Below are 27416 nucleotides of genomic sequence, written 5' to 3'. Positions count from 1 at the left end.
AAATCGTGTTTTAAACCCGCCCCCTCTAAACAGCGCCAGAATCGCGCACACGGGGTGGGGCAGATACTCAGACACGATTCAGGTAGGTTTTGTAACATACCTACTTCATGTTCCTTGGTGTAAATATCACCACTAATTTGTCCTTGTCCAGCTACATTGCTGCTACATCCTGGCGAGCACACCAACGTCTCTGTTTTCTCAGAAGACAAAGAATTGTTGGCATATCTCCAATGACATAATAATTTGTAGAAATATATTATAAAAGCCTCGTGTTGGGATGCATCACTGCTTGGTTCGGCAACTGCTCTGCCCAAGACCGCAAGAAATTTGAGTTGTGGACGCAGCCCAGTCCACCTTGCAAACCAGCCTTCTGCCTGCTCTCCCCACCCATCAGTTCCATCTACACTCCACGCTGCCATGTGAAAGCAGCCTAGATAATCAAGGACAATTCATTCCCCCTTCACCCCTCTCCCTGTGGGCAGTAGATACAAAATCATGAATCCGTGTACCACCAGATTCACGACCAGCTTCTTCCCCGCGGTTATCAGACTCTTGAGTGGACCTTTGATATGCTTGGTATGTATTCCTGATCTTACAATCTGCCCCATTGTGGCCCTTGGACATTGTAAAATCTGCACTCTCTCTGTATTCTGCATTATATTTCCTAAAGGGCCTGTCCCACATGGCCGTTATTTGCGCCTCATTTACCCATCATATGTACGTGGGGTATGCTTGGGTGACGCATGCATTGCACATTGTGAGGCGTGGAATCGCATGCGGTGGCGTGCGGTATCGCGCGCCGTCCAGGATTTCGTAGTGTAACAAAATCCTCGCTCGCCACCTGCGTGATGTATCATGTACGCACGCTGACCCATTGGCTACGCACGATGACGCATTGGCGTCGCGCACTTGCGCCCCGACATCTCACGTGTATCGCGCGCCGCAGGTATTCTAATGACGTCACGAGCACCAGACGGCTCTGCTGACGCGTGATTTGCGAGCGATGTCGCGCTCCACGACGTGTCGACCTATTTTACATATGACACGTAAATGAGGCGCAAATTATGGCCAAGTGGGATTATGGCCCTTCACTCTTTTTGCACCACCTTGTTGTTCTCATTATGCAAAACAAAGCTTCTCGCTCTCTCAGCACACATGACAATGAAAAGCAAATCTCAATACCAATACCAATATTAGAAATGTTCGCTAATATCCCTCTTTTGAGAATTACAGGTTGGTTAGTAAAAAGGCAGGCCTAATCTTTAAGGGTGGTTAACATTGCAAAGACAACACTAATGTAGTCCACAAAAAATATTTTTGCTGTGCAAATGCCAGAGTGCATCCCAAATCCTTATTTCTCTGGCCTCTGTCTCAAACGCTTTATTTAACCTCGCCATTCATTTGCATGCATGTTATTTGCTTGACATCGTGACTGAGCTTCTTTACTATGCTGACATCCTACATTAACTTGTTATTTAATTTACTTGTTCTGCCATTATGTGCCAGAACAGCACTTATCTATAATCAACCACAAATTGGTTCAAGCATTCATCTTATGTGTAATCTTCAATTATCTCCAAGATTTATTAGAGCGTAAGATTAAACTAACTTCACAATTTTAGTGCTATGTTTGGCATTTATTTTAGTCTAAATATTGAAGCTTTCAAATTCTTCTTTATACCAAGCTTTTCTTTCTGATTAATTACAAACCACATTTTTGTGATAGTCTGTGGGATACTGCAATGTGCTAAATGACAACTGTTGCCCTTCAAATCATTAATTATGTTTGAAGTGGATGAGATGTTTTTGCGATGTGAAGCATTAATGGAATGCAGGTCTCTTTTCCACTTTCAGCTGTAAGTGAAATAGTGGACACAGCGAGCAGAAAGGATTTCCTTAAATTGCTTTCAGATAAAATGCTTTGAAACCAAAGTATTCAACTTCCAAACAGTGGAAACATAGAAACAAAGAAAAAGAAGATGCAGGAATAGGCCATTCGGCCCTTCGAACCAGCGCCACCATTCAGTATGATCATGGCTAATCATCCAAAATCAATCGAATCAATCAGGCTGAATGGCCTCCTCCTGCACCTATTTTCTATGTTTCTATGTTTCAATCACAGCCAAATTATCTTAAGATATGGATGAATTTAATACTGTCCTAATTCATATAATGCTTTGATATTGCATTTTAGAAAAAAAAAACAATCCATCAATAAATGCTGCCTGAGACCCGAATTTAATCCTGATCTTGGGTGCTGTTAGTGTGGAGTTTGCGTGTTCTTCCTGTGGCCGCATGGGTTTCCTCCCACATCCCAAAGACGTGTGGGTTTGTACATTAATTGGTTTCTGTAAATTGTTCAAATTGAATAGTTTATCGCCACGATGAATGACAATAGAATTGAATTTATTTTTTTGTTATCAGCTGTTAAACCAAATGTTACCTCAACGGGAGATTGACCAATACATGATTGGTAAGGGTGTCAAGGATTATGAGGAGAAAGCATGAGAATGGGATTGAGAGGGAAAGACAGATCCACCATGATTGAATGGAGTAGACTCGATGGCTACTGTAAATGGCCTACTCTCCCTCCTTTGACATAAACTAATGGAAATGTGGGCTCATGGCTTTGCTTAACTAGTCAATGTCATAACTGTCAATAGAGTATATGCACTGAAAACAATACCTGTTCACATTTTGTGTGCAATCAGCATCTTTTAGAGGTTTGGATGGGTAATTACAAGTAATAAATCAACAATATTTTATATCTAAACATGATCCCATTTTCATTAGGTGCTATTTATTTCTATCCTTCTACTCTATCAAATGAAGGATTCCAGTGGTCACTTCAGATCTTCATTTCACTTGGCACTGTCCACTTTTTCTACTGTGTCTCGCTGTCTCACTCACTTCATCCTCCATCTTCCATCCTCTCAGTAGAAATCAGGTTCCTCTCACTGGGATGGGAATACATGTTCAAGGAGTGTACAGAAGGGCAATTGTTACCAGTCTGCTTTCTTTAAGTTTTAATAATCCAGCACAGCCTATTTATTGTGATGCATTTTATTTATTGAAGGAAGCAAGTGAATGTTTGTGTGATGAAGTGCTCGTTCTGCCACCAGATTCTCAGCTGAATGATCCTTCTCCATATTTAAGTGTCACAAGCCACAGATTCCCAAGGATCCATGGGGATAAAACATTTCTTCAAGGAGGCTTTGAACACATCCTTGAATCCTTTCCTTTTTATATGTGCCAATCTCTTCTCATGACAGAACACAGAAGAACTCAGGTCTGAAGAAGGGTCACAACCCAAAATGTCACCTATTCCTTTTCTCTAGAGATGCTCCCTGAGTTACTCCAGCTTTTTGTGTCTCTTCTGAACAGAATGCCTGTTTTGGAGCTGAAGTTGAACATGTAAAAAGTGCAGCCACCTGAGTAGAACCTGGGTCTCAGTAGAGTGCATGTAGGTCAGGAAGAGGGGGGTGACATTAGTTTGTTTGTTCTTTCAGTAAACCTGAAGGATATTGTAGAGGTGATGGTGCTATTTTTCAGTGGCTTGAGAAACAGATACATGATTAATGTTAAACTCCAGCCTGTTGAATGAATTAAAGAAAGTTCATCTATACGAATATGAACCAAAAATACTGACAATTAAATAGACCAACTAATTTATCTGATTAATCATGTGCAGCATTTCTCCCTCTCCCTTTCTCCTTCCCTCTCCCTTTCTCCCTTTCCCTCTCTCTTTCTCCCTCCCCTGCCTTTAAAGTTACCATGAGTTCTTGGCACCATCAGCAAATATCTCTAAATAGCTTATTTTATCTTAGAACATGCAAGGATGAGTTTATTTTAATTGGAACAAAAATCTCAACAGGTTCCAGCTTTCATGTCTTTCCTGATTCTCATTAAGCAGGTCATAGGATTGGGATGTTGATTTTCAATTATATTCTCAGTAAAGAATTCATATCAAATTAAATAAGTGTAACATTTTGATTGATTTTATTCCCCTCCAATACTGCCCTGAAAGAATCATTCGGGTAAAATGGTTTCTGATGCTAAAAGAATAAGTGTAAGCAGTAAGCTGTTTGTGGTTGCCAGAGCTCATTCATAACTTATATAGTAAAGTACAAAAGAGTAAGCAGTCTGAATCAATTAAGGCATCAATGTCGTAATCCTTGGCTATGGTAATTTCGGTTCCTAAAGGGCCTGTCCCACGAGCATGTGACTGCATGCGGCAAGTGCGAGCAAGCCGGAGGCGGGGGCCGCGCGGAGGTCGAGTGATCCCCGTACAGGGCCGGTCCCACCAGCCTGCGGCAAGCGTGACCAAACCGGAAGCGGGGGCTGCGCGGAGGTCGAGTGATCCTGTACGCATTGACGTGAAGTTCGAGCGAAGTCCACGCTTGGCGTACGCTGTTAAGATGCTGCGTACGGCGTCGAGACGGTACATACGGCGTCAAGACGGTGCGTATGCCCGCCGAGGCGGTGCGTACGGCCTCAACGTGGCTGCGGAATTTTTGAACAATGTCAGTTTTTCGGTGCCCCGCGCGATGTCGGGACCAGCTCCGTACAACTCCATACGGCTCCGGCGATCGAAGTGGGACCGGCCCCGCGAGGCTGTACGGCTCAAGCGACCATGTTAGGTCGCGCTTGCCGCATGTAGTCGCAGGCTCGTGGGACAGGCCCTTTAAACTATGAAATGAGGAGCCCCATCTCACACTGCACTGTGGGGTGAATGTCTAGACCAAGTATACATTTTACATGAACCCTTGTGGGTAGAGCCAGAACACCAATATAAATATCCAATTTATCTCCTTTTCATAATGGTTAATACTATCTTTGTCTCTTCTGAGAACATATTTAGTTTAGCGCCACAGCATGGAAGCAGGAACTTTGGCCCAACAAGTCCACACCAGCCATCGATCACCCACTCACACCAGTTCTAAGTTATTCCATATTCACATAGAATAGAATAGAATAGCCTTTTATTTGTCATTCAGACTGAAGTCTGAACGAAATTTAAGCAGTCATACATACAATAAAAAACAACAATAAACACATATTAACATCCACCACAGTGAGACCACCCAACATCTCCTCACTGTGATGGAGGCAAAAGTCTTTGGTCTGCAGTCTCTTCCCTCCTCTTCTCCCTCTGCGCTGAGGCGATACCCCCCAGTCGCTACACATCAGGGACAATCTACAGAGGCCAATTAACCTACAGACCCGCACATCTTTGGGGTGAGGAAGGAAACCAATGTGCTCACAGAGAGAATGTGCAATCTCCACACAGACAGTACCCGAGGTCAGGGTTGAACCCTCGTCTCTGGCGCTGTGAGGCAGCAACTAATTCTGTGTAGCACCTACCTGTTATTGTTCACTTTGACTAAAGGCTATAAGGCGAGTTTGTGCTTTTCATTGAATATTTATGTTAATATAACCTGTTACTTGCTCGTCACAACTAAATGCTCTATATTTAGCATGTGCTTTGCTATATAAGTTATGAATGAGCTCTGGCAACCACAAACAGCTTCCTGTGTATTAAGTATGATGCCAGGAGTTGGAAAACTTTGGAAGGACATTTCAAAGACATCAGCTTGGTGTTTTTTTAGATGACAATACTTGCACGCTCACTTTAAATCTCACTCACAAAGAGGTTCTCATACATTTTGTTGTACTTGCTCAAAATGCACATTACACAGTGGCACAGTCGGTAGAGTCGCTTCCTCACAGTGCCAGAGACCCGGGCTCGAAACTAACTTTGGGTGTTGTCTGTGTGGAGTTTTCACGTTCTCCCGTGACCATGTGGGTTTCTTCAAGAGGCTCCAGTTTCCTCCCATACCCAAAAGATGTGCTGGTTTTTAGGTTAATTTGCCTCTTTAAAATTGCCCTCAGTGTGTAGGGTGTTAATGAGAAAGTGGGACAACATAGAACTAGTGGGAATGAGTGATCGATAGTCGGCGTGGACTCGATGGGCCGAAGGGCCTGTTTCCGTGCTGTATCTCTAAATTTCATTGCACGCTTTTTATCCTGTTTGGCTAACAGAATTTATTTTTCTCCTTTATCCATTTGCCTGCTCCCATCTTGCATGTTTCATCTCTGATCCCAGCGTGAGAAGTTAAGGTGTTCATTATTTAACACTCTGGCATTGATTAACATTTAGTCACTACAGCAGAGATATGGGGATCAGGGGGCACCATGTGTCCGCGGATGTGAACCTGGATCCCACTATTCCATGGCACACTGAGTTTGTTTCAATAAAGTGAAAACTAACAATGCAATCTTAATGAAAAATGGAAGCCTGCTGTCTTTCTTTCCGCTGCAACAAATTCAAATTGCCAAATGTAAATTATCTGGAAGGCACAAATTATTCTCTTTAAACACTCACATACAGACTTTAAATAATGGAGGTCCACACACACAAAGGCATCCATTATTTAAAGCCTGCATCTTACACACACATTGGATGTTTCTGTTTCATCTGAAATAATTTTACAATCTGCCAATAATTTTTATTTCATCCATCACTCATATCTCAAGTAATTCTTTATTTACATCTTAATTGATAGTGACTGGAAAAAATTGTCAAACCAAAATGTTGGCCCATATTTTGGAACAAAAATGATCATCAATGTTTCTGTTACATATTGATCACATATATTGTCTGCTTTTGGAAATATAGTTATGTCAGCTGTGAATAAAGAGCCATAACTAGAGTGGTTTTAGTAGATGAATTGAGGAACGATGAGAAGGGTAATTTCCTGTCCAAATCAACAAATATTAGTGAATAATTATTATAATAGTAACTTTTAAACTGGCACTAGTTGAAATGCATCATCCCTACTTACAGCCCCAGCACACCATGGGTCTCTACTCCAGGATGTTGTTTGAGCTGTGTCTGGTTACACAGTCATAGGTATAGAAAGAGTAGAGCAGTCAACTGAGAACACAGCCCTAAGGCACTACTGTGTTGATGGTTTATCGATGAAGAAGTGTTGCCAATTTGCACATATTATGGTCTGTTGGTGAGAAAGTCATGTATTCACTTCCATTGGGCTGAGTAGAGACTCAGCTCACTAAGTTTAGAGGGGATGTTGAACGCTGAGCTATAGTTGATAATCAACGGCCTAACATACATGTTCTTATTGTCCAAGTAATCCAATCCAGAGTGGAGAGCCAATGAGATCATATCTCCTGTTGATATATTGTGGAAGTAGACAAATTGTCGCGGTCTAGCTCCTTTCTAAAGCTGGAGTTGATACGCATTATAATTACCCTGTCAAAACACTTCATTACCATGGACTTTAGTGCCACCAGTCGGTAGGCAATAAGGACGTCACTGTACTCTTATTGTTGTTGATTGTTCCCGATGTTGGGGACGTCCAGAACAAGGGGTCACAGTTTAAGGATAAAGGGGAAATCTTTTAGGACTGAGATGAGAAAAACATTTTTTACACAGAGAGTGGTGAATCTCTGGAATTCTCTGCCACAGAATGTAGTTGAGGCCAGTTCATTGGCTATATTTAAGAGGGAGTTAGATGTGTCCCTTGTGGCTAAAAGGATCAGGGGGCATGGAGAGAAAGCAGGTACAGGATATTGAGTTGGATGATTAGCCATGATCATATTGGATGGCGGTGCAGGCTCGAAGGGCCAAATCGCCTACTCCTGCACCGATTTTCTATGTTTCTATGTCTTTATAAAGCAGCTGGGAATGTCAGGACTTGGTAATAAATAAATCTTCTCAGGGCACCTCAGAAGATGTCCACAAAACCTCCAGTTAATCAGTGTAGGTTTTAAGAATGTGCCAGCTACACCATTGGGGCTGGATGCTTCCCGAAGGTTCATCCTTATAAATTATCTTTTGGCAACGACCTCGCTGACTGAGATTACAGCATCGCCGGAGCCGTTGGGGTCCGAGAATGTACATCAATGTTTTCCCCCTTTGAAGCGAGCATAGAAAGCCTTGAGTTCATCCAGTAGTGATGCCTGGCCGTTGCTTTAGCTGCCACTTGATTTAGCTTTATTGGAAGTGATGATGTGCAAGCTCTGCTACAGCTGCTGAAAGTCCATCTCATCCTCCAGTTCAGAACAAAAGTGTATTTTTACTTTTCTGATTGCCTTATCAGGATCTTTCTGCAAATAGCTCGTTCTAAGCTTCCCTACAGTCTAGTTTCAGTTAAAAATCACTGAGTCAAGCACTTGCGCATCTAAACTTTATATTGACAAAACACAATTACAGTTCCCACTACTGTACCTAACCACCGCGGGTTCGATCCTCGCATCTGCCTGATCAAGCCCTCTTGGCCTCGCTCAAACAGAGACACTCCAGTGGGTCACGCAGTCCTAAGCGCTCTCCCAGAAGATTGACACAGGACCTCGTGGTCGCCGACTTTTATAGGTCCCCAGACCTCGCAGGGCTGAACCACATGGGCGTGGTCTCTTTACAATCCAATAACAAATATCGATTAACCCCATACATGACAGACATTTCCCCAACCGAATAATACAGTAACCAATACAATGTATTTGAAAGAAAGTTCTAGGAAGAAGCAAACAAGAATAAACATTGAAACATGTGCCCTGAGATTCAAACAGTTTCTCCAAGGCTCGGCAGTTCGACCAATCATCGATTAACAGGATGACCGTCTTGCAACATTATTTACAACTATTTACAATGCTTTTGCAGCGATCCAATCGAAATGATGCATTTAAGGTTTGTTTGCAAAACTGCTATACATGATATCAATTTAAGAAAAATAAGGAGAACATCTGGACCCCTCACCATCCTGCATACCAGTGTGAGCCTAGACTGACTGGCACTATCCAAAACCTGTAAAGTTCAGCTGACAAGGGTTAAGCAATACTGACAAGTGCAGGGATCCTCCATTTTATGGTGTCTGTAATTTGGCCAATATTAACAGTACCTAGACTTGTAATATGAATTTGTATCGCCAAAGATGAATGCTCAATATCTGGTCATCAGTAGATTATGGTTCTCTTCTGGATAGGTAATATACTCCAATGATCCTGGTTGGAACCACTCCTCCATAAATGTCCCTATAAAGTTGATAACAATCTTGGCGTATTGTTCAAGTCCCTTGACAAGTCCTTGAATATGCTCAGTCTACCGATACCAAGCAGTGGCAGAGTCTTTCCTCTGACTGCCCTGATTAGCTCTGTACAATCCTCACTGCTAGAGCTGTGCTCTTCATTGCCATCTACACACAAGAAGAAGGAACACAGCTAGGTGGTCCAATTTTCCTAAATGTGGATGAGGGATGGAGTGATAGGCAACTTTGTTGATGGAGTAGCAATGATTGAGAGTGTTTGATCCTCATGTTGCAGGAGTTGTGGACATTTGGCAGTGACTTCTTCAAATTAGCCCTGTTGAAGTCCTTGGCTATGATGGAGAAGATACTGAGGCACACCATCTGCTGTTTGTTAACCGTAGCCTGTAGCTCCTCCAGTGCTCGCCGAACACCTGCCTGGGGTGGGATATAGACCACAGACACAGATGGAGCTGAATTCCCTTGGAAGGTAAAAGGAACAGAACTGCATTGTTTGAAGTTTGAGGTGCAGGAAGCAAAGTTGGACAAGACCACTACACCTGAGACTATGACCTCTGCGAAGCAGAGTACACAACAATCCCTCAAGTCCCTGGTGGTAAAGCAGTCTTGCCCTTCAGTCCTCAATCTGATTTTCTGGGGACTTTACATTGGCCAAGAGGGTACTTGGGACAGGACGTTCATAGTCTCTGGTGCTTCATTCCAGCGACCACATTCAAATCCACTAAAAACATACTTGTGTTAATTTAGCTCAGATTGATATTCTCACCTATGTAGTTATACAATGGATGCTAATAGTTAATATGCTTTAGAAAGTATTGATTTTGCATTTTTAACAGGCAAGTGAATAAAAATACTTAACAGTATGGCGACATTTCATCTACCTTATAGGGCTGAAGTTAAGAACCTACAAGAGATGCAATTCTAAAATAGAATAGAACATAGCTCTTAGAGCTAACCTAATCAAGGGAAAAAGCAGGAACAGGGTACTGGTTGTGGATGATCAGCAATGGCAGTGCTGGCTCGAAGGGCTGGATGGCCTACTCCTGCACCTACTGCCTATATTTCTAAGCTATGGCATTGAACTTCTGTTCTATTTTATATAACTATGACAAACCTTATCTTGAATCATGAAGTATATTAAAGAAAGCTGAAAAAAATACTTCCATAGTTTTTATTGAATTTAAAGTCAACGGAATCCATCTAATTTTCCTTTCAAAATCAGTGTTGGACTGTGAAGGTTAAATTTATAACATTTTTTGATCATAGCATGCATCATTGCTGAACTAAATACACGTGCAGCTAAATGGTAATTGGCAGCACGCAAATTAGCTGTTTTTCTCTTGTTTTTTTACCCTTAAGACACTCAAGCCAATTATAGCTCACGCATCATTGCCCCAACTGAGATCGGCAGCCTTGAATTAATTCTGTTTTTAAATTAAATAGCCTAGATTCTGACTTGTATTAATAGGATTATTAGGCAATGTCAATTTAATTTGTTGTGTGAGGTTTGCAGCAAAGACCAATTTGGCAAATTAGCAGCCTTGATGATGCCATCACATCACACTAGCTAATTGCATATACATGCTTGCCTTGTTAACAGTGTGATCAATGCTAATAAAACATTGCTATTGGAATCAATTCAGACAAATGTTGTGTGATATCTTCAGGGATGATATCAGCTCTTAATTATTTTAGATTCTTTTTGTTAAAAATACTTATTTTGCTCCTTTGAACTATTGTTGTTGCTGTAAATTAGTCTTGGGTCTTGCATTGTGAGCTTTCATGATGGATTAAGAAAGTTCTGACTAATCAGAAACCCATAGAGAAACTGGTTGTATTTGCGTCAAAGCTGAAATCCTGGAGGGAATGAGAAGAAACAAAATGTATTTGCAGTTTAGGAGCACAATCTGGTAATGTATTGACAATAGTAATAAAATAATTCCCAATTAGCATTTTGTTTAGTTTAGTTTAGAGATACAGCATGGAAACAGGCCCTTTGGCCCACCACGTCCATACTGACCACCGATTCCCGTAATCTAACACTATCCTACACACTAGGGACAATTTACAATCTTACCAAAGCCAATTAACCTACAAACCTGTACATCTTTTGAGTGTAGGGAGAAACTGGGAACGCCCAGAGAAAACCCACGCAGTCAAGTCAAGAGAGTTTATTGTCATGTGTCCCAGATAGGACAATGAAATTGCTGCCACATGCTTGCTGCAGCACAACAGAATATTGTAAGCATAAATACAGAACAGTTCAGTGTGTCTATATAGCATAGACCATATCAATACACATAAATAAACAAATAAAGTGCAATAGGCTGTTATAGTTCAGAGTTTGTTTGATGGCGAGTTTAATAGTCTGATGATGTGTGGAAGAAGCTGTTCCTGAACTTGGATGTACCAGATTTCAGGCTCCTGTACCTTCTACCTGATGGCAGCAGAGAGATGAGTGCGTGGCCAGGATGGTGTGGGTCCTTGATGATGCTGGCAGCCTTTTTGATGGAGTAGTTACAAACACCATTCGGACAGCACCTTTAATTGGGATTGAACCCAGGTCTCTGGTCCTGTATGGAAGCAACTCTACCGCTGCGCCACTGTGCTGCCATATGGGTATTGTTACATACCTTAAATGGCGAGTGAATGTGGGCCAATAACACAGAGTGTGTGCTTAAACCATGTCATCCATAAATTAAGACAGAGACACAATGAACTGCAGAGAGTATAAGCCACAAACAAAATGCAAGAGGAACTGATTGTGTCAGACAGCATGTGGGTCAGTTGTACTTTGTAGGTGGTGTTCCTGAGGTGATAACATCCTAGTGCATTGGTTCTTCCTTCTGCCTTGGTGCATTTCTGTTCCTTCCCTGCATGAATGCAGCCCTAAATTTATTAAAATATGAATCAACCTAGATATCTTGCTGCAGTCAAGTCGGTATTGTTTCAGATACCCTTGAGACTATTAAGGGCTGTGCCTGGAATTTTGTGAACATAGCTTGTAAGGACGTGTGTTTCAGCTGGGTGGTAAAACCTATTTTTAGAGATGTTGGAGGTATGTTTCTTTTTAAAAGAAGCTGAATATTTACCCTGAGGATTTTACATTCCTTTTCTAGCAGATTCTTTTCACATTTAGCTGGTTAACAGCGATTTCTCAGTAGGAAATTACCTGCTGTGTTTATTGCATGATTTATAAAAATGTTGCATCTTCAGTTTTCTGTTTGGAACAATTGAAATCATGTCTTCTATTTATTTGCAAAGTTTATATTGCAAGTTACTTGTATGACTTTATCACTGATCATTCATTTGTAAATGTGCTCCTCAATCAGTTTCTTAATTTTTGATTCAGTGGGTTGGTCTGATTAGTTTAATTTAGTTCAGAGATACAGCACGGAAACAGGCCCTCGGCCAACCGGGTCCACACCGACCAGCGATCTCTGCACATCAACACTATCCAACACACACTAGGGACAATTTTACATTTATACTAGGCAATTAACCTAGTTAATGGAAGATTTTGAGGAGGCCAAATGTGAGTCACTTACTGTAGAATATCCAGCTTTGACCTGGTTCATGATATTGCAGTAGCTAGCTGGCTGGTCCAGTCGATGTTAACCCCTGAATATTTGTGATTGTGAGATTGTGGTGTTGCTGATTGACTAGGGGAAGTTGCTGGAGTGTAGCACTGTAGAACCACTGCCTCTCAGTGCCTGAGACCCAGGTTCAATCCTGACCTCAGGTGCTGACCCCAGGAGCTTGCCTTCTCACATTCTCCCTGTGTCTGCATTAGTTTCCTTCATGTGTTCCGGTTTCCCCCCACAATTTGAAGGTGCGGGTCAGTAGGCGAACTGGCTTCTGAATCTTAGATAAGGAAGTAGAAAAGGAAATGGCCTGAGGATGAAAATTGGAAACCTTTAAGTGCTGGAAATACTGGAGGAGGCAGTTCTGGAGAAGGGTCTTTGACCTGATACCGTAATTATCCTTCCTTCCAAACATGTTGCCTAACAGAACATTTCCTGATACACTTTAAGGAGTTTAGCTCTGCATTTTAAGCACTTGAATGTCCATCTGCCAAGAAGAGATGATTGATTAAAAGGCTAAATGCGGAAACAAGCCCTTCGGCCCACCAAGTCCGTGCCGACCAGCGGTTGCCTTGTACACTATGGTATGTTGTGGTACTTTATTTGTCACGTGTACCAAGATACAATGAAATTCAATTTTGTATACAGTTCAGTACAAGTATCACTATACATACGCAAACACAAAATGCTGGAGTAACTCAGCAGGTCAGGCAGAATATCTGAAGAGAAGGAATGGGTGACGTTTCGGGTTGAGACCCTTCTTCAGATTGCTACTATACATAGGCACTTAGATACATATTAGATTAGCATCTCAGATGTAGTCCAAGTGTATATAGTCGTACACTGAGACAGTATACAGACTAACACCATCCTACACACCAGGGACAATTGATAATTTTATCAAAGCCAACTAACCTATAAACCAGTATGTCTTTAGAGTGTAGGTGGGAACCGGAGCACCCAGAGAAAACCCCCATGGTCATAGGGGGACATACAAACTCCATGCAAACAGCACCCGTTGTCAGGATTGAACCCGGGTCTCTGGCACTTTAAGGCAGCAGCTCTACCACTGCGCCACTGTGCCGTCCTAGCATTTCAGGAAAGTAGGTCTCCAAAACTATTAGGCTGGAAACCTTTGTCTGGGTAGTGCGTTGAGATAAAAGTGAGATTTTAAAATATAGATGCAAATATTAAAGGCATAACTGACCCCTGCCTAACCAATGTAGGTCAACGTGACCTAACCACCGTAATGGGAAGAACAGGAACACAACAGGAAATACCAATTTAATAACAAGAATGCAGGAGATCTAATCATAGATTCATTGTTATTAGGTCAGACCAATTTATTTTTGTTGCTATATGGTCTAATTATAAATACATTGTTAGGGACATTTTTGTCAACAAGAACAAACCTTTGCTTCCCATCATGATTGCATCATGGAAAATAGTTTTTTTTTGTTTTTCTTGCAGAAAATGTAACTGAAATAACCACTTTAAGCTAATGATTGTGAAATAATGTACAATTCATGCCTGAATTTCAAAACAAGTGCAACTTCCATATATAATCCTCTACATTCCCACATGTTCTCTCTTCTTTCTAAGGTTGTTTACTCCACAGTGACTGTTCGTGTGTTTATAATGTGTGCACCAACCGGCCAGGAGAGAACTCTGGCAAAATATATTTGCAAAATTGCATTAATAAAGTTTTACCTAAGTGCTTTGTATGTGTCTCTTTGATTCAACTAAAGTGAGCCAATGCTTTTTTTTCCTGCCTTTTGACAGTGCCACACTTTGTCGCAGCTGCTGGAGCTAGAGTTATTCAATAATTGGTATGGATTTGGAAAACAACAAACGGCAGAATTTACATCTCTATTGGAATTCTGCCACTAGACTCCTATAATCCCCCCTGCCAACTTTCAGAAATTGGCCATGGAAAGGGACTTGGATGTAGAATTCCCAAAATATTAATTTGCAGGTTGAGTCACTAGTAAGGAAGGCAAATTCCATGTTAACATTCGTTTCTAGAATATACTGTAAAAGCATGGATGTACTGCTGAGGCTTTACAAGTTGCTGTTCATTTGGAATATTGTGAGCAGATATATAAAGGATACCCTATATCTAAAGGATGTACTGGCCTTGGAGAGGGCCCAGAGGAGGGTTATATAGAAACATAGAAAATAGGTGCAGGAGTAGGCAATTCGGCCCTTCGAGCCAGCACCGCCATTCAATATGATCCTGGCTCATCATCTAGAATCAGTACTCCGTTCCTGCTTTCTCCCCATATCCCTTGATGCTGTTGGCCATAAGAGCTATATCTTACACTCTCTTGAAGACATCCAGTGAACTGGCCCCCACTGCCTTTTGTGGCAGAGAATTCCATAGATTCACAACTCTCTGGGTAAGATGATTTTTTCCCCTCATCTAAGTCCAAAATAGTCCTCTTATTCTTAAACAGTGACCCCTGGTACTGGACTCTCCCAACATCGGGAACATTTTTCCTGTATTTAGCCTGCCCAATCCCTTAAGAATGTTATATGTTTCTATAAGATCCCGTCTCATCCTTCTAAACTCCAGTGAATATAAGCCCAGTCAATCCATTCTTTCATCATATGTCAGTCCTGCCATCCCGGGAATTAACCTGGTGAACCTACGCTGCAATCCCTCAATAGCAAGAATGTCCTTCCTCAAATTAGGGGACCAAAACTGCACACAATACTCCAGTTGTGGTCTCACCAGGGCCCTGTACAACTGCAGTAGGACCTCCTTGCTCCTTTACTCAAATTGGAGTATAATTAGGATTAATTCAAATAGGATTAGGAGTATAATCTTTGGGATGATTAGGTTAATGTATGAGGGGCATTTTAGAGTTTAGAGGGATGAGGGGGAGATTACATTGAAACCTACTGAATAATGAAAGGCCTGGAGAGAGTGAATGTGGGGAGGATGTTTCCAGTAGTGGGGGAGACTAGAACCAGAGAACACAGCCTCTCAATAAAAGGACATACCTTTTAGAATGAAGATAAGGATACATTTATTTAGCCTGAATGTGATGAATCTGTGGAACTCATTGCCACAGATGGCTGTGAAAGCAAAGACAATGGGTATTTTTAAAGCAGAGATTGATGGGTTCTTGATCAGAAATGGCGTCAAAGGCTACAGGGAGAAGGCAGGAGAATGGGGTTGGGAGGGAAAATAGACCATCCATGATCGAATGGTGGAGCAGACTCAATGGGCTGAATGGCCTAATGTACTCTCCTGTCTTATAATCCAGGAATTAACCTCGTGAACCTATGTTGCTTTCCCTCAATAGCACGAATGTCCTTCTTCAAATTACGAGGTCAAAACTGCACACAATACTCCAGGTGTGGTTTCATCAGGGCCCTGTACAACTGTTAAAAGATCTCTTTGCTCCTATTCTCAACTCCTCTCGTTATGAAGGCCAACATACCATTAGCTTTCTTCACTGCCTGTTGTACTGTATACTTACTTTCAGTGACTGATGTGCTGGACACCCAGGTCTCATTGTACTTCCCCTTTTCTTAACCTGACACCATTCAGATAATAATCTGCCTTCCCGTTCTTGCCTCCAAAGTGGATAACCTCACATTCACCCACATTACACTGCATCTGCCATGCATATGCCCACTCACCCAACCTGTCCAAGTCACTCTGCATCCTCATAGTATCATCTTCACAGTCCATACTGCCACCCAGTTTTGTGTCATCTGCAAATTTGCTAATGTAACTTTTAATTCCTTCATCTAAATCATGAATGTATATTGTAAATAGCTGTGGTCCCAGCACCGAGCCTTACGGTACCCCACTAGTCACTGCCTGCATTCTGAAAGTGACCCATTAATCCCTACTCTTTGTTTCCTGTCTGCCAACCAATTTTCTATCCATGTCAATACCCTACCCCCGATACCATGAGGTCTGATTTTGCCCACTAATATCCTGTGTGGGACCTTATCAAAGGCTTTCCGAAAGTCCAGGTACACTACACTACACTACACCCACTGGCTCTACCTTGTCCATTTTACTTGTTACATCCTCAAAAAAGATTTGTCAAGCCAGATTTCGCCTCCCCGAATTCCCTGGGATGCATACCGTCAGGTCCTGGGGATTTATCAGCCTTCAGTCTCATCAGTCTACCCAAAACCATTTCCTTAACAATGTGAATTGACTTCAGTTCCTCTGTCTCCTAGTACATCTGGGAGACTGTTTGTGTCCTCCTTAGTGTATAGGAGCAGAGAGGTTCTACTGCAGTTGTACAGGGTCTTGGTGAGACCACACCTGGTGTATTGCGTACAGTTTTGGTCTCCAGAACCACCAAGTACCTGTCCAACTCTTCTGGACAGGCTATTTTCCTTGTCGCGCAGCTTAAGGATAAAGGGGAATAAAACCGAGATAAACTTTTTTCACCTGTTTCTGACTTCAAGGGGGACCAGGGGGTATGGAGAGAAGGCAGGTACGGGATACTGATTTGTCTAATTTTATGTTTCTATGTTTCTAATTGTTTCTTCTGCTATTTCCTTGTTCCCCATAATAAATTCACCTGTTTCTGACTTCAAGGGACCCACATTTGTCTTAACTAATTGTTTTCTCCACATACCTAAAGAAGCTTTTACTATTCTCCTTTATATTGTTGGCTAGCTTACTTCATCTTTTCTCCCCGTATCTCTCCGCCTTTTTATTTAATTTCTATTGATCTTTAAAAGTTGCCCAATCCTCTGGCTTCCTGCTCATCTCTGGTATGTTATACGACTTCTCTTTTTATTTTTATACTGTCCTTGAGTTCCCCTGTCAGCCACGATCGCCTCTTACTCCCTTTAGAATCTTTCTTCCTCTTTGGAATTAAATGACCCTGCATCTTCTGGTTTATTTCCCAGAATTGCCTTCTCCTTGGTAGGCTCCAGTACAAGCTGCTCTAAGAATCCCTTGGAGGCACTCCACAAACTCCTTTTCTTGGGGTCCAGTATTAACCTGATTTTCCCAGTCCACCTGCATGTTGTCATCCCTGCATTTTCTAGGTTCTCTTTCGAGTGCAACTGTTTGGGGACTTGCAGATAACTCCCAGGATCTTACCCTTACAATTTCTCCTCCTGCCATCTTCCTAGTCTTACTCTACTTGCTGTCCACTAATTGTCCACAATTGGCCTGCTCTGCACATGAGAGACCATACCCAGGTTCTACAGAAGTGGTTGCTCTTTCTGCTCGCTCTGTAACTATGACCCTAAGCTTCAGTTGCCACTTTGACCTTTGGTCACCAACACTTTTACCGCAGGTCTCAAAGAATGTACCATATTTCCAGCCAGACCCATTGCATCTTTCTGGGTACTACAATGAGTTCGGCAAGTTCAGATAAAGTGTCTATCGAATTATTTATTAAATTAAAAAGTTTCTAATGTTTCTATATTTGTTTGATTTCAGGTAATTATTCTGCCTTTTTCCAGGCTTGTGTAACTGTGGCACTGTGATGCAGCAGTACAGCACCAGAGACCCACGTTTAATCCTGACTATGGGTGCTTGTCTGTACAGAGTTTGTATGTTCTCCCCCCTGACCTGCGTAGGTTTTCTCCGAGATCTTCGGTTTCCTCCCACACTCCAACGACGTACAGGTTTGTTGGTTGATTGGCTTGGTGTAAATATAAGTTTGTGTAGGATAGTGTTTTGTGCGGTGATCGCTGGTCGGTGCGGACACGGTGGGCCAAAGGGCCCATTTCTGCGCTGCATCTCTAAACTAACTACACTAAAAGAAACTTTGCACTCTCCCACCTTTCATCATTTAATTTCTCCTTCCTTCCATTTTGGCTGAGAAAAATTACCTCCTCCCCCTGCTCCTCGACCCACGACAATTGTTTTCACGTAAAAAATAAATTTCTCTGACCAGATACAGTGCAAATGAAAGGCCATGAACGGCTCATTTTTCTTTCGATGTTGCTTGACCTAAGTATTTCCAGCACTTGTAATTTTTGTGTAATATCTTCACTATCCTTAACATTTTTATAGAAATATTATCACCGATTTATTTTTCTTGATTGATATTCTTGTGACTGTGACTCTGTTTCACCAACCCTTCAGGCCGTGTATTCCAGATGATCACAGTCCACTGTATATTTGCCTGTTGCCGCTGGTTCTTTGCAATCCATTTAAATCTGAATCAACCAACATGACCTTCTGTGGTCCAGCATCTGCAGTTCCCTCTTTAACATGACCTTCTGTTTTTTTTTTAAAATTCACTCATGTATCAAATCAACTTAAACTTCTCTATCCTTGAAAATGACTACTGTTCTTCCAGTCTACTCACTTAAAAGAAGCACATGACCCTACACTCTCTTTCGTTACTTTTCAGATGTTCACCTGAATCTTGGAACGAGAGATGGAGGGCAAACAAGAAAAATGCCATTTTATGCATATTTTATTTGATGTTTCTGTTAAGAGTTGATGCCAGATAGATAACCGATACGCGAAATATAAGTTCTTTGGCTCCTTTACCTGTTCTACTCACCTTGCCTGACTGTGGTAAGATGTGTAGGAAGGAACTGCAGATGCTGGTTTAAACCGAAGATAGACACAAAAAGTTGGAGTAACTCAACGGGATGGGCAGCATCTCTGGAGAGAAGGAATGGGTGACGTTTCGAGTCGAGACTCTTCTTCAGACTGACTACAGTCTGAGTCTGAAGAAGGGTCTCGACCCGAAATATCACCCATTCCTTCTCTCCAGAGTTACTCCAGCTTTTTGTGTCTATTTTGTGGTAAGAATAATTGAAATTCCAACATTTGACTGCTGTTACCTTCCCTGCATAATTAGAGTATTCTGTCGAAAGTGTCATTCCCCAAAATCAAATGGTGATAGTACTTAGTTTCATTTAGTTTAGTTTAGTTTAGAGATATAATGTGGAAACAGGCCCTTTGGCCCACTGAGTCTGCACTGACCAGCGATCCACGAACATTAACACTTTCCTACACTAGGGACAATAATTTTTTTTTATACCAAGCCAATTAACCTACAAACCTGTACATTGTTGGAGTGTGAGAGGAAACCGAAGTTCTTGGAGAAAATCCATGCAGGTCACGGGAAGAATGCACAAACTCCATACAGCCAACCATCCATAGCCAGGATCGAACCCAGGTCTCTGGTGCTGTAAGGGAGCAACTCTACCATTGCGCCACCGTGCTGCGCAGTTTTGTACTTCGTTCCAGTGACAAGCCTTTGGTAGTGAAAATGACTTAAGACAGTCACACACACAATCAGCACAGTATCCTTGTAATATCTTGCATTGATTAAGAAATATTGAGTACAAAACTAGAGCAGTCAATGACACTGCCTATTTAAATGCTATCTGCTCAACGTTAAGAGTAATATCCAGCATAAGAAAGTTTGGTACTCTAAACATAGTCAGATCTCTAACAGTATTTGAAAGCACAGTCAGAGAGATTCAAGAATACTCTGTATAGTCCAGGAAAAAATGAGTGTACTTTATTCATTCAAATTTTCTCCACTATATAATTAAAACATTAACAAACATAACATTCATTAATGTGTCTATTAAAGGTAAGAACTTCAATATTTTTCTGGGACGTCTGCTCATTATAATTTTGTGATATAGAACCAAAGCTGGTTTTTAATTGTATCCAAAGTGCAGCAGTAATCATTAGTGTGTAAAAGCATCTCTTATCAGTAGTCCACTCACCAGTGTCATTCTTTAAAGGATATAATTGTTTTTTAAAGCATTACCAGTCAGAATACAGTGGTTAAACCAAAAGTTAATGTATTTTTTTAACCATCCACTTAATTAAGAATTGTACTCCAATTTCCAGATTCTGTATGGCATGCTCTGTAAACAGCTGGAAGCCTTTAATCACATTGTCAATTAGAAATGCTATTCCAATTACAAAACTGCATTCATGCTGATAAAACACAACAGGACAATTCACTTACTGTCAGTTTGTGCAATTTGTTGTCTGTTTAATCACTGGACCCACATGGCCTAGCAATCTTTTTTTCCCCCCAGGGTTGTATTTACCTAAGACTACCACCTTTTGACAGATACCAGCACAGGGAATAGATAGGGAGTGGATTAGTGGAGTAGCTGTTCTTGAAATGGATTCTAATCGTATATAACCTCCTGGTGATAACTTGGTGAAAAGGGTAATAGTTGGTATCAAATTATATGACCCAGAAACAGTGTTTTATTTTAAAGACAAAAAGATCCCGATAAGACCTCTGGACATGTGGCCAGAGAATTAAATAATGCTGTTTAACTTTAGTCGTTAAATCGTAATGATGTTTAGTATGTGACGGTCACAAATTAAAAGCAACATTTACATTTTAAAAATCTGCTGAAGGCATTCAGTAGAGTTAAGCCTCAATTACTACAGGTTTTCATCCTTACACAATTTAATGGAGATAAAATAATTGACACTGCACCCATGATTATCTGATACAAGACTTCCTAACTAGTGACTGCCTGGGAAACTGCCTCTTACGTTTGAGTGGGTGGAAACTTAAAACAAAAGAACACAAATGCCTTGGCATAGACCGTGTGAGTCATCTATGAATTGTTCTCCTACTTTCCTATCAATGTTTCCAAGCCTGCATTTTTGAATTTGTTTGTGGGGTGTGGATTCTGCTGGCAAGCCTGAATCTGATGGCCTGATTGAGAAGGGGATGGTGAACTGCTGACTGAAATCTGTGTGGTAAATCTTGGTGCTTGCACAGTGTTGATGTTTGGTAGGAAGTTCTATGATTGTGAGCCAATGGATATAGAACAATGACAATCTACTTTGAAGTCAGGATGATCCAGGGGGAGCTTGCAAGTAGTACTGTTGCCACATGCCTGCTATCTCTTGCCCTTCTGCTTTGGATAAGTGATGTTAGAGTCGTAACACGTTGCTATAGTACGTCTGGTTGAATGAACAAACAGCAGCAGCAGTAGTTCCAATGGTGAGGAATGCCTGGTCTGCTTGGTTTGGATGGGGTGGAGGTCCACTGATGTTGGAGACATCTCTTTCAGAAACTTGTTGTCCTGTCATTGTTGTGGAGTTTCTTTTGAACTATTGCTACCTGAATCTATGAAGATGTTTATTTGAAATATACTTTGAATTAAAGATTTCAAATACTTGCGTAGAAAATATTTTTGATGAGAGACGGGATGCAAACATTTTTCTTTTTCAGTATTGTGGTTTTTTTTTTGGAAGATTTGTTTAGACTGGAGTAAATCACATTTGCAACTGTTTTCCAGTTTGTCATTGGGACTTAACCAGGTGCTTCCTTTTGTGGGTAGGAATTGCAACCCTGACACTATTCCTGTCTGGGAAGCCCATTGCTCTCATTCCTTGTGATTTTTTTTAAAGCATTGATGGGAAATTTGGAGCATGTCGCTTGTCTCAGCCAGGACAATATAGTCCTAATCCTGCAACACTGGCCCTCAAGACCTACAAGTAAATGAAAGAAATATGCCCAAGTCCTTGTGTCAACACCACCCCACATTTCCTCTTTGTCAACCCCCACCACTGCCTTCCACCTCTCTCTTGATACCAAACTCACCAACCTCCGTTTCTTCCAACTTCCTTACCCTCCAAAAAAAACAGAAAAATGCAAGTGCGGATAATGCCAGTAAGTTTTGAGCTTAGCCTCTGGAGTGGAAGATGAAGCAGCACATTAGTTTTTGGTATGAAATCATGTTTTGCCTGATCTTTTGCAACTGAGACCTTGGCATGTTTAAAATCTTCAAAAGAAATGAAGACTGAAAAAGGTGAATTTATTGTGGGGAACAAGGAAATGGCAGATGAGTTGAACAGGTACTTTGGATCCATCTTCACTAAGGAGGACACAAACAATCTTTCTGATATAGTAGTGGCCAGAGGATCTGGATGACAGAGGAACTGAAGGAAATCCACATTAGGCAGGAAATGGTTTTGGGTAGACTGATGGGACCGAAGGCTGATAAAATCCCAGGGCCTGATGGTCTGCATTCCAGGGTACTTAAGGAAGTGGCACTAGAAATCGTGGATGCATTGGTGATAATTTTCCAATGTTCTATAGACTCAGGATCAGTTCCTGTGGATTGGAGGGTAGCTAATGTTATCCCACTTTTTAAGAAAGGCGGGAGAGAGAAAACAGGGAATTATAGACCAATTGGTGGTGGGGAAGATACTGGAGTCAATTATAAAAGATGAAATAGGGGCACATTTGGATAGCAGTAAAGGATCGGTCTGAGTCGGCATGGATTTACGAAGGGGAAATGATGCTTGACTAATCTTCAGGAATTTTTTGAGGATGTAACTAAGAAAATGGACAAGGGAGAGCCAGTGGATGTAGTGTACCTGGACTTTCAGAAAGCATTTGATAAGGTCCCACATAGGAGATTAGTGGGTAAAATTAGGGCACATGGTATTGGGGGTGGAGTGCTGACATGGATAGAAAATTGGTTAACAGACAGGAAACAAAGGGTAGGGATTAACGGATCCCTTTCAGAATGGCAGGCAGTAACTAGTGGGGTACTGCAAGGCTCGGTGCTGGGACCACAGCTATTTACAATATACATCAATGATTTGGATGAAGGGATTCAAAGTAACATTAGCAAATTTGCAGATGACACAAAGCTGGGTGGCAGTGTGAACTGTGAGGAGGATGCCGTGAGAATGCAGGGTGACTTGGACAGGTTGAGGTAGTGGGCAGATGCATGGAAGATGAAGTATATTGTGGATAAATGTGAGGTTATCCACTTTGGTAGCAACAACAGGAAGGCAGATTACTAACTAAATGTCGTTTAGTTGGGAAAAGGGGAAGTACAACGGGATCTGGGGTCCTTGTTTATCTGTCTATGAAAGTAAGCTTGCAGGTACAGTGGCAGTGAAGAAATCGAATGGCATGTTGGCCTTTATAACAAGAGAAGTCGAGTATCGGAGCAAAGAGGTCCTTCTGCAGTTGTACAGATCCCTAGTGAGACCACACCTGGAGTACTGTGTGCAGTTTTCATCCCCTAATTTGAGGAAGAACATTCTTGCTATTGATGGAGTGCAGCGTAGGTTTAGAAACATAGAAACATAGAAAATAGGTGCACGAGTAGGCCACTCGGCCCTTCGAGCCTGCACCGCCATTCGATATGATCATTGCTGATCATCCAACTCAGTATCCCATCCCTGCCTTCTCTCCATACCCCCTAATCCCTTTAGCCACAAGGGCCACATCTAACTCCCTTTTAAATATAGCCAATGAAGTGGCTCAACTACCTTCTGTGGCAGAGAATTCCACAGATTCACCACTCTCTGTGTAAAAAATGATTTTCTCATCTCAGTCCTAAAAGACTTCCCTTTTATCCTTAAACTGTGACCCCTAGTTCTGGACTTCCCCAACATCAACTTCCCCAATCTTCCTGCATCTAGCCTGTCCAACCCCTTAAGAATGTTGTAAGTTTATATAAGATCCCCCCTCAATCTTCTGAATTCTAGCGTGTACAAGCCGAGTCTATCCAGTCTTTCTTCATATGAAAGTCCTGCCATCCCAGGTTTACAAGGTTAATTCCCGGGATGGAGGGACTGTCATATGCTGAGAGATTGGAGCGGCTGGGCTTGTACACTCTAGAGTTTAGAAGGATGAGAGGATATCTTATTGAAACATATAAGATTGTTAAGTGTTTGGACACGCTAGAGGCAGAAAAGATGTTGGGGAGTCCAGAACCAGGGGCCACAGTTTAAGAATGAATCTGAATCTGAATTAAAAAAAAAATAATAAGGAGTAAGCCATTTAGAACAGAGGTGAGGAAACACTTTTTCTCACTGAGAGTTGTGAGTCTGTAGAATTCTCTGCCTCAGAGGGTGGTGGAGGCTGGTTCTCTGGATACGTTTAAGAGAGAGCTAGATAGGGCTCTTAAAGATAGCAGTCTGGGGATATGGGGAGAAGGCAGGAACGGGATACTGATTGGGGATGATCAGCCATGATTATATTGAATGGCGGTGCTGGCTCAAAGGGCCGAATGGCATCTATTGTCTATTGTGTTAGATTTTACTGACAAAAGTTTGCACATGTATGTCACACTCTTCATCGAATTACTGAGCTGTGATACAAATATTATCCATCCAAGGATGGAAATAAGTTGTTTTTAACTGCCGATAGTGTTACTTCAATATCCCTAAAATTATGTCACCTTATGATGTTGATAATTGCAATTTCTGTCCCACATTTGCAAATCGCACAAAATAGTGGTTGAGGAGATTTGCTTTGTATAATTGTGTCATCCTTGCTTTTTGTTTTGCAAATGTAATTGAGAATTGCTTGAAGTCCAAATTTCCCAGTTTGCTGGGCTTTTGGAGGGAAGCCTTCAGTGCACTTCAGGACACACGATGCCACTGAGAAATGATTTTATTTCTGCACAGGATAGGGTGACCTGTGAGAAAATGGGACGATTTACAAGACGTACTGTGGGAAGTTGTGCAATCTTATGCTGTGCAAATATACTATAACCAATTTTTAAAAGAAGGGGAAAACAAATGCAGATGGTGGAAGTTTGAAATAGAAAATGGTGGACGGTAATCAGCATTTCAAGTAAGATCTCTGGAGAATATGGCAAGTATTTTGTGTTGTTGACCGTTTTGCCTATTTCCAGTGTTTTCTATTTGCACTTGTTGGAATTCACTAATGAAGTCCTTTTTAAAAATACATTTATTGTACTTTGTCATTTCCAATTGCTGGCCCACTGATTGTTGCATTTGCAATTTCAGTGATTTGTTGCCTTGTTTATCATTCCTGATTGACTCTGTTATGAACAGCTCTTTTGCAATATGTAATTAAGCAGCACAAATTTGAAATTCATGAGCTCCCATGCTTTTTATTTCCCAATTTATTACTAAATGCAATGGCTTCCTCTAGAATTTCACTGTTCTCTGTATGAAAGTCTGATTTAATGAAGTTTCATGAAATGTGTACGCTCAAGAAATAATTATCAAACAACGATCTGTGACCGAATTTGGGTTTGATATATTAAGGGTATTTTTGTTCCATTTTCAATAGCTCAGGGGCATTTAGAAGCAACATTTAATCCCCTCATTGGTTCTAAACCATTGTCACAAAGTCAGAAATTGGTTAGTATACTTACTGGTCCATTTATGAACATGGTTAAATATATGGTAGCTCTCCTCTTCATTGTTCATCTACTGCTATAATCTGGCAACTAGATTATAAACATTTGCCTGCCCGTGTTCTCCAGAGGTGCTGTCTGACCCACTGAGCTACTCCAGCATTTTGTGTCCTTCTGCTTACCTTTAAGATGGTTCTTGCTGTCTTAAACAATTAAAACATCAAACAATTAAGCAATGCTTTCTTTACATAGCAACAGCACTCATGCAATTTAGTCATTAATCTCATTGTCAGATTTAATTGTCGTAGAAATTGTTATAAATTTGCTGACTTAATTAATGTATCAAGTGCTTGGAAAGTTTAGTTATTCCAAGAGATGGTGATAGTTTTTGTCTGTGGCTTTAGACTGAATATCGGTTCGTAGGCTTGTAGGCGATGCCGCCTTTTGGGTAGGTGGCGTTTTGGCAGAGCGGCCATTCAGTGAGTTTGCTTTTAGGCGACGCAGCCTTTCGGTTAGTTTGCGTTTAGGCTTCCCACCCTTTCGGTTAGTTGGCGTTTCGGCCTAGTTTCCATTCGATTATTTGGCTTCCACTCCTTTGCTTCGGCTTCTCGTCCGTCGGCGCCACATCGGGTACCATTCCAGTAGTCCCTCCAAATTCTACAGCCAGCATTGAGATGAGCAGAGCAGCATAATGTCCCGCAAATGTCTGTTAGTTAAATATTGACTTGACATAGGCACACCAGTATTTTAATACATCTGGGTCTAACTCCTGTTATTTCCCACTGCAGCAAATAAGTGCTTCTTTGTCAGGGCAGGTGAGTGCAGCATTATGCAGTAATGCAATATTATTCATTTAAATCCTTTCCTGTTTCAAGAAAGTGAGAATAACCATCTCTGGACCATTTCCTGTCACTCTAGAAATCTGATTATTTTCTGGTGTTAGTTGTAATTGGGCATTGATACAGTGTCCAGGTCACCATTTCCTGTGCAATGCACTATAAAGGAAATAGGATCAAGTTGGCCCAGAAGTGGCTAACATAGAATAGTGTTAGACTTGCTCCCTCAGGAAGGTAACTCTCATTCTGGCATATCATCCTCTTTGAATTATCTGACAACAGACCTTTACTTCTCCCCGCCACTCTCTATCAGTCTGAAGAAGGGTTTTGGCCCGAAACATTACCTATTTCCTTCGCTCCATAGATGCTGCTGCACCCGCTGACTTTCTCCAGCATTTTTGTGTACCCCAGACCTTTACTTCTCTTCTTTTTCTCCCCAACTCCCATCCCAATTCAGATTCAGATTCAATTTTAATTGTCATTGTACAGTACAGAGACAACGAAATGCATTGTCTCTCATAGAGACAATGCATTTCTCTATGCATTCCAAACCCACTACTTATCATGTGGGTGATATACTTACTGACCCAACTTGATCCAAGGCCAGATCCATGTCTACTATACCTCTTTTTTTGTTTTGTTGCCTATCCCACTCCTCTACATTGTTCTGGTCATTGTCTTCACGACTGAAATGGTCTTCAATGTGCCATTTCATAATTATTCTTGGACATTGCCTCAAACTAACACACTTATTTCCCCAACTCCAAAAACAACTATCTTGCAGCATTGACAGATTGCTGACCAGAATAACTCCCATTACCCAATTCTTCAATCCCTGAATTATTTGC

This window comes from Leucoraja erinacea, chromosome 12 (assembly GCF_028641065.1).
Source record: "Leucoraja erinacea ecotype New England chromosome 12, Leri_hhj_1, whole genome shotgun sequence".
NCBI lineage: Eukaryota > Metazoa > Chordata > Chondrichthyes > Rajiformes > Rajidae > Leucoraja > Leucoraja erinaceus.
The sequence above is the reverse complement of the archived record's forward strand: the minus strand, read 5'-3'. Positions refer to the sequence as shown.